General features: G+C 37.1%; 1 long non-coding RNA gene across 2 annotated transcripts; it reads left to right on the top strand.

The window, feature by feature from the left end:
• Nucleotides 1–202: 202 nt before the first annotated feature.
• On the top strand, nt 203–5,848 carry LOC137396254 (uncharacterized). Of its 2 annotated transcripts, XR_010978507.1 has the most exons (3): nt 203–315; nt 475–604; nt 3,679–5,848. It is a non-coding gene; the product is annotated as an uncharacterized lncRNA (long non-coding RNA). The 2 variants fall into 2 exon arrangements; XR_010978506.1 differs by having other exon boundaries at nt 209–604.
• The last annotated feature ends 1,364 nt before the right edge of the window (nt 5,849–7,212 follow it).

Below are 7,212 nucleotides of genomic sequence, written 5' to 3'. Positions count from 1 at the left end.
CGTCAACGAAAGATGTTGCTCCAGCTTGAGGGGGCGTGTTGAGAGACAACCCTACGCACTTATTACCGTGTCTGTTTTACATTAGTTTACATTTACATAATTAGAAGTTGTGTTCTTTTTACTTTCATATTGGTGCAGACAACTCCAAGGTTCATTTATTTTTCTGCGCATACCTTTACCTGTAAAAGCAACTTCCTGTTCTGTTCTTATTACAATGTACGACAGCACCACATCCATTCTCTCATCTCTTAATTATGGCTAGTGGCACGCAATCAACTAGCTCAACATAGGCTAGCCCGTTTTATAGACACTGCCGTAAGCTCCATTTTTACAATACAGTACCATGATTTAGTAGATACTAATACTGACATAAGTCGTTAATACATGCAAGTAGCCGTACTCAACTGCACTATCGTTCTCACTCGCGGCTGTAAGGGATCACAATGTGTGTTTATTAAGCGTTTTGAATCGTAGACACGACAGAGAACTTAGACAAAGATATTACAACTAGCCCAGTTACGTTCAGAGAAGGAGAACACTCATAGTAAGACAAAGGATGCAGAGCACATCGACTTCCTCAGCCCGCTACTATAGCAATACTCAGGTCAGTTTGTTTGTAATAACGGGTAGTCCATATACTGCTGTTGATAAAAAAGGTCGAAAAACCTGATACTGTAAGGTTTGTTCACGTTAATAATCAGCCGTGAAATATCACGCTGTGTTACTGCATAAATAAATGTTTCTCCCAATTAAGGCTCCTGGTCGTTGTCTTTTGGAATCTCATCTGTAAAGGTTTGATTTTTGTGTGTTCTAATAATGTATTTTCAGTTACTATCTCTGCAGGTTCCAAATCCCATGGACTCTTGCGGTTCCAGCATGGATCGTTTGTTTGATGTCATATTTTGCATGTCTATCTGTAGGACTATGTCTCACTGTTCGATAATTTTATTAACTAGCTTTTAGTTGAAAAAGAAAAATATATTTTTTAATAAAAACTTTGAAATATACTTTAAGATGTATCATTTCTATAAAAATTTATACTTTAAGATGTAATATATGTTACATCTTTGCATTTGTGTGACAATGATATCTATTCCCTGATGTTGGCAAGTTAGTCCAACATATAATGTAGTTGTTGGACTATTTTGCCAAATTTATTTGCTTTAGTCTTCAAGTGACAACTTGCTTCAACTTGCTACTTGAAGACTATTATACCACACTAGTAACCATGTTGTGAAGAAAATGCCAATAGTTGACTTGTACAAATAGCTTACTCTGAATCAGCTCATTGCGCCTTGTGTAATGTAAGTTTTTAACAAAGTTGAAATATTTTGCTCCAATTATTCGTCTGCAAGTATCATTACATTCTACCTTGTATCGGAATCCATAAACTAAAATTATAAACCAGTTCCCTCATTACTATTTAAACTAGTTCTTCAGCCCTTTTAAACTTTTTAAGCCATCTATGTACGCGCGGTGTTTCGTGGGTGAGGAGCCAACATTTTCATAGCACGACAACAATTTTTAAAAAAAGGTTTTTGACTTCGCATTTTCCGAAAAAATTGCCTCCTAAACATACCAAATCAATGATTTACAATCTGGCACTCACGTGTAGATAAATTCTATTTCTCTTAATTCATGAAATATATACTAAAGGGTGTATCAGGAGGTCTTTGAACCTTAGCGAGACGGAGTTTAACCTAATTACGCTATAAAGGCAAACCTGCTGCCACAGTCCGACAGCCATGGCAAGGTTCTTCCGGAACTGTATTACCAAATAGTTGATGAAGCTGGAGGAAGATGAAGGGGTTTGTAGATGATTCCAATCCATGAAGATGGATGGGTTTGTGATAGTTTGAACATTGTTGTCATCGACGATCACCAAAATATTGTGGGCTCAACGCGGAGATGCGGCGATTTAGTGTGAACCTGCTTTTAGTTTAGATATAGATATACATGTATATATCTAAACTTCCACACCTCGCCTAGATATATATCCTTTGTCATTCATAGATATTTTTTAAGCGTAACCTAAGGGCTAGGCATAGGGGTCCAAAAGCACACCAGTTTACTTCGTACCAGCATACGAAGTGGTTGGTACACGACATAGTGAAGCAAGTGGTTTTCATACGCACAAAAATTTAGCTTACGTTTATTAGTTAGAGGAAAACTGTTAGCAATTAGTAGTGCCTGTTGTGCTTTTTATAAGCCCTTTAGATAGAGAGAACATAACTCACAAGTGTTTTTGTTGTGGATGTTTTGTTCCCACTCACATCTCCCGGACTCACATATTTGCAAAGCTAATATAACTCAACTTCAAAATCAATGTGTTTTCAAAATATTCGGCTGATTTAATTTGCATTTGGTTATTGAAATTAACATTGGACTGTTTTAAAATGTAGAAATAGTTATTCCTTAGAGTTGATGCCCTCTATAAAAGGCACTGAAAATAGTGTTATCCTGAGGGGGATATGTAGGTATGGTAATGAGTGAGTTGTTGTTTATACTCTGTCAGTAGATAGTATAGCAGAAATTGGTTTGAGCATCCAGACATTCATTATCATTCCATTGTGCGGATAATAAGCATTTGGAGTTGTGGTCTCACTGAGTTATTTGGAGTTGTGGTCTCACTGAGTTATTTGGAGTTGTGGTCTCACTGAGTTGTCACACAGTAAGTGTTTCGATGGACAGTCATGTGTTGCGGATGAACGCAGGCTTTTTGTTAAAGAAAAATAAGGAATTCTATGCCAAAGGTCATAGCGGCGGAGTCCTGTCTCGTCAAATCCAATTAGGAACGACTGAAGTGTGAAAAATGTTTAAAATGGAAAACCCTACAAGATGGATTTATTCGCGGAGTTGAGTTTCACGCAAATTGCCTTTTTTATGTATATTCACGGACTAATTTATTCACGGGTGAACACAATCACTCTCTATTAAAAGTTAACTCTGCAGCTAGCAATAGAGTTAACCCTTCGCATGCGCACACCGCGTGTTCCAGACATTCCGGTTAAGTTAGATCTAGGTAGACCTTTGCTGGGAGTTGGGCACTTCTAGACCGGTTTCCCATTCCTCTTACATACATACCAAGTCACCCACCAGTCTCTTCAGGTACAGTCAAACCTCGTAATTAGGGGTTGTCTGTACCTGTTGAGATGAAATTTAGACGATAACAAAATTTTTAGTGCGTGGCTAACAGTATGAAATGCATGGTGATATGCAGAAGTCTGATGCATTCTGCTTGATTATCACAGAGTAAAATTTATGTAGGATATGTTATCTAAGATTTGCAGTGAGAAAGCCAACTCCTAATAAATATAGTGTAGCAGAGTAAACTTGCTACAGAGCATCGCTATATTAAAACCTCTCTAACTACGTAGCTAGTAAAAATATGTTAGTAATACCTTGATGTGATGCTCGCAGTAAGGTAAGCATTGCCTGGAATTTCTTTCATGTTCAACCCAACCGAGCCCATGTAGATTTTCAACGCAAAATGCTAGACCGCTTTCATGAGGAAGGGTAGAAACACAGAGATACTTTCTAAGAGCCATTCACCTAGATTTATTAACATGACTGAACCATTTGTATGATGGGCATGGACGCAGGTCGGTGTTTAAAAGGCTGGTTCGCAGAGATCAGTGGTCACGCTATAACTTCACCCTGTTGTTTTTGTCTTTGCAGTCACCTACATACAACCTTGCTTTACCTACTGCTGATTTACTCTTGGTTGCCGAGTCCCCGACTATTCCTCAGTGGAGTCATTGAGCTCCGCAAGATTCACAACCCTCTCCAAAGATTCCTTGATCTCTTCTCCCTTGCCATTCGTTTCTATTAGTACACAATGCTTCAATTCGTGCAGAATCGCTGACCTGCTGATGTGTCTCAAAAGATTGACCAAAGCTTCACTTACCATATCATACTCGATAAGGTTACAATTACACTGGCTGTTTGCCTCACTGTTCTTAGCCTGTGCTTATGTCTGTTATTACTAGCTTTTACCCTGTAACAGGCTATATTACTAATTATATTTCTGCAATGAAAAGTTCGGAACTAGTGTTGTGATGGCTAATGCTACTTCAGTAATTATCTTATAAAAGATTTTTTTTATTAGTTGTTTTTTCAAGTCATGTTTATAGGTCACTACTATTCATTCGTTATTCTTATTATTATATTCTCATAGGTTATTCTTGTTAACTAACAAACTTATGGTTGCCGTTTTCTAAGTAAGTCACTGTACATAGGATGCCCTCGCGAATGTTGCGTGCGTGTTGAATGGTCACCCCTTTGTCGACTGCTTTGTGGTTTCAGCGCACAGAATATTTTGATGCGTTTTTGGGAATAATCTTTGAATTTTTGCTCGATTGATTGATAGGCTAAGGGGAGTGTGTGTGTGTGTGTGCGTGCGTGCGTGCGCGCGCGCGTGTGTGTGCGTGTGTCTGGTATGTTTGAGATATATTCCAGAGTCAACTCGTTATATAAATTCCATATTTAGAATTCTTATTTTACTCGTATATGTACAAACGAGTTCTATAAGGTATGTGTTCTATTCGCTATTCTCAGCTTGCACAGGTTGTGTTTCCGTCGGTCGGTAACTGTTGGTCGCAGCTCGCTAAGTAAGTCACTGTACATAGGATGCCCTCGCGAATGTTGCGTGCGTGTTGAATGGTCACCCCTTTGTCGAATGCTTTGTGGTTTCAGCGCACAGAATATTTTTATGCGCTTTTGAGAATCTTTGATTTTTTGCTCGATTGATTGATAGGCTAAGGGGTGTGTGTGTGTGTGTGTCTGGTATGTTTGAGATATATTCCAGAGTTAACTCGTTATATAAATTCCATATTTAGAATACTTATTTTACTCGTATATGTACAAACGAGTTCTATAAAGTATTCGTTCTATACGCTATTCTCGACTTGAACAGGTTGTGTTTCCGTTGGTCGGTAACTTTTGGTCCGCCATTCTATAACTAAGCCACTGTACATAGGATGCCCTCGCGAATGTTGCGTGCGTGTTGAATGGTCACCCCTTTGTCGAACGCTTTGTGTTTTCAGCGCACACAATATTTTTATGCGCTTTTGTGAAGAATCTTTGATTTTTTGCTCGATTGATTGATAGGCTAAGGGGAGTGTGTGTGTGTGCGTGCGTGTGTCTGGTATGTTTGAGATATATTCCAGAGTCAACTCGTTATATAAATTCCATATTTAGAATACTTATTTTACTCGTATATGTACAAACGGGTTCTATAAGGTATCCATTCTATACGCTATTCTCGACTTGCACAGGTTGTGTTTCCGTTGGTCGGTAACTTTTGGTCCGCCATTCTATAACTAAGCCACTGTACATAGGACGCCCTCGCGAATGTTGCGTGTTGAATGGTCACCCCTTTGTCGAATGCTTTGTGGTTTTCGCGCACAGAATATTTTTATGCGCTTTTGTGAAGAATCTTTGATTTTTTGCTCGATTGATTGATAGGCTAAGGGGTGTGTGTGCGTGCGTGTGTCTGTCTGCTATGTTTGAGATATATTCCAGAATCAACTCAAAGTCATAAATTCCATATTTAGAATACTTATTCTACTCGTATATGTACAAACGAGTTCTATAAGGTATCCATTCTATACGCTATTCTCGGCTTGCACAGGGTGTGTTTCATGTACCACACGTATTATTTCAGCTTATTTCCTATGCAGCCAAGTTTTGTCTGGCAGAGCCCTCTGGTTGTAGGTGTTCTTTTGGTTATATCAATGTTCATTCTACATATGTTATAGTCAAATGTTCTAGTTCATAACTAGCCATATGTTATTGTCTTTAAATATTATGTTCTCTATGTAATAAATGTTTTTTTATTGTTCGGAAAGTATGGTTTGGTTGATGACATGTTGCTGATAATAGATATTGCACCATCGAATGTAACAAAGGCAGAGCTGGAGTGAAAACTCTCTTCAGAATGCAGCTATCATATGAAATAAAACGGCAAGGAATCTTTTCCGTCTGTACGTGATGGAGAAAATATACATGTATGTGTATACTGTACATTCATGGGTGTGCGAAATAAACTGGACCCTTCGTTGGAAAACCAAAATTATCATCTGCAACATTATTACTCCTTGTAAATTTAGTCAATAGTAATAAATTATATATATTAATCCTCATTTTGTCCTGATTTCAAATATGCAGGCCAAACAGCTGAGAATTATATTATTGATTATGTAGGCTAAATTTTGAACATTTCATCTTTTAATGGTTGAAGATAATAATCTGTACAGATATGATCACACCGCATAGATTTTTATTTGCCTTTTCCAAGTCATATACATGTACATGACTTGAAGAATTTCAAGTCATGTCTAGTATTAGAAATATTCCGTGTGACGCCCAGTAGCCCTTAGATAACTGGTATTAAGTTTTTCTTGTAACGTGTTTGCTTTCACTTTAATAGAGTGATAACTGTGTTGATTCAATTACCACTGAACGTGGCATGTAGAGGACAACTCCAAGTTTATAACTAAGCGTAGCTCTAAAGGACTAATTATCGCATCACTCATTCCATGACACTATTTTTTTAGATATTTAATTGCATTTACTTTTCCAAAAAATCTCAAGGTGTCCTTACAAATGCACGGTGACAACAACACTGCTGTAAGAAAAGGGTGTCACAGTGAGGCCTCTCTAATATTGTAGGGATTGTCTTCTCTTAACCATATAGACAGTTAACTTTCTTGTCTATGATGCAGTTTGTACTTTCTTGATATCAAAAACTATTTGAAAGTCATGATATATGGAGTCAGCATATATACCATATAGCTCTTGTCAGCATATAGCCAGTATCTAGCAGGCCACACTGTTTGCCATCAACACGTAGGTGTGTGTATCCTATAGACTATGCTGTCAAAAATACTCTGAGCAGAGAATTCCTTCTGTTTTCCAGAAAATAGGTTATAAATGGAGCTCACTCGCATCGACTGTCATTTTCAGAATTATCTTTATTTGCTGTGTCTCAATTATTGTTTAGAATCATCCAGTATTTTATATTATATGTTATATTATATGTTATCATGTTATATTACATGTTATATTTATAATGTATTTCACTTTATTATAGTATATTGTATTACAAGGTACTATGTTATTTTATGCTGTCCTATATTATAAAGTATTAAAATAAATTGTATTTATATTACATTTTATTATATTAAGAATCATTAAACTATATTATTATTG

Source organism: Watersipora subatra, chromosome 5, assembly GCF_963576615.1.
Source record: "Watersipora subatra chromosome 5, tzWatSuba1.1, whole genome shotgun sequence".
Lineage (NCBI taxonomy): Eukaryota > Metazoa > Bryozoa > Gymnolaemata > Cheilostomatida > Watersiporidae > Watersipora > Watersipora subatra.
This window is presented reverse-complemented; position numbering and strand designations above follow the sequence as displayed.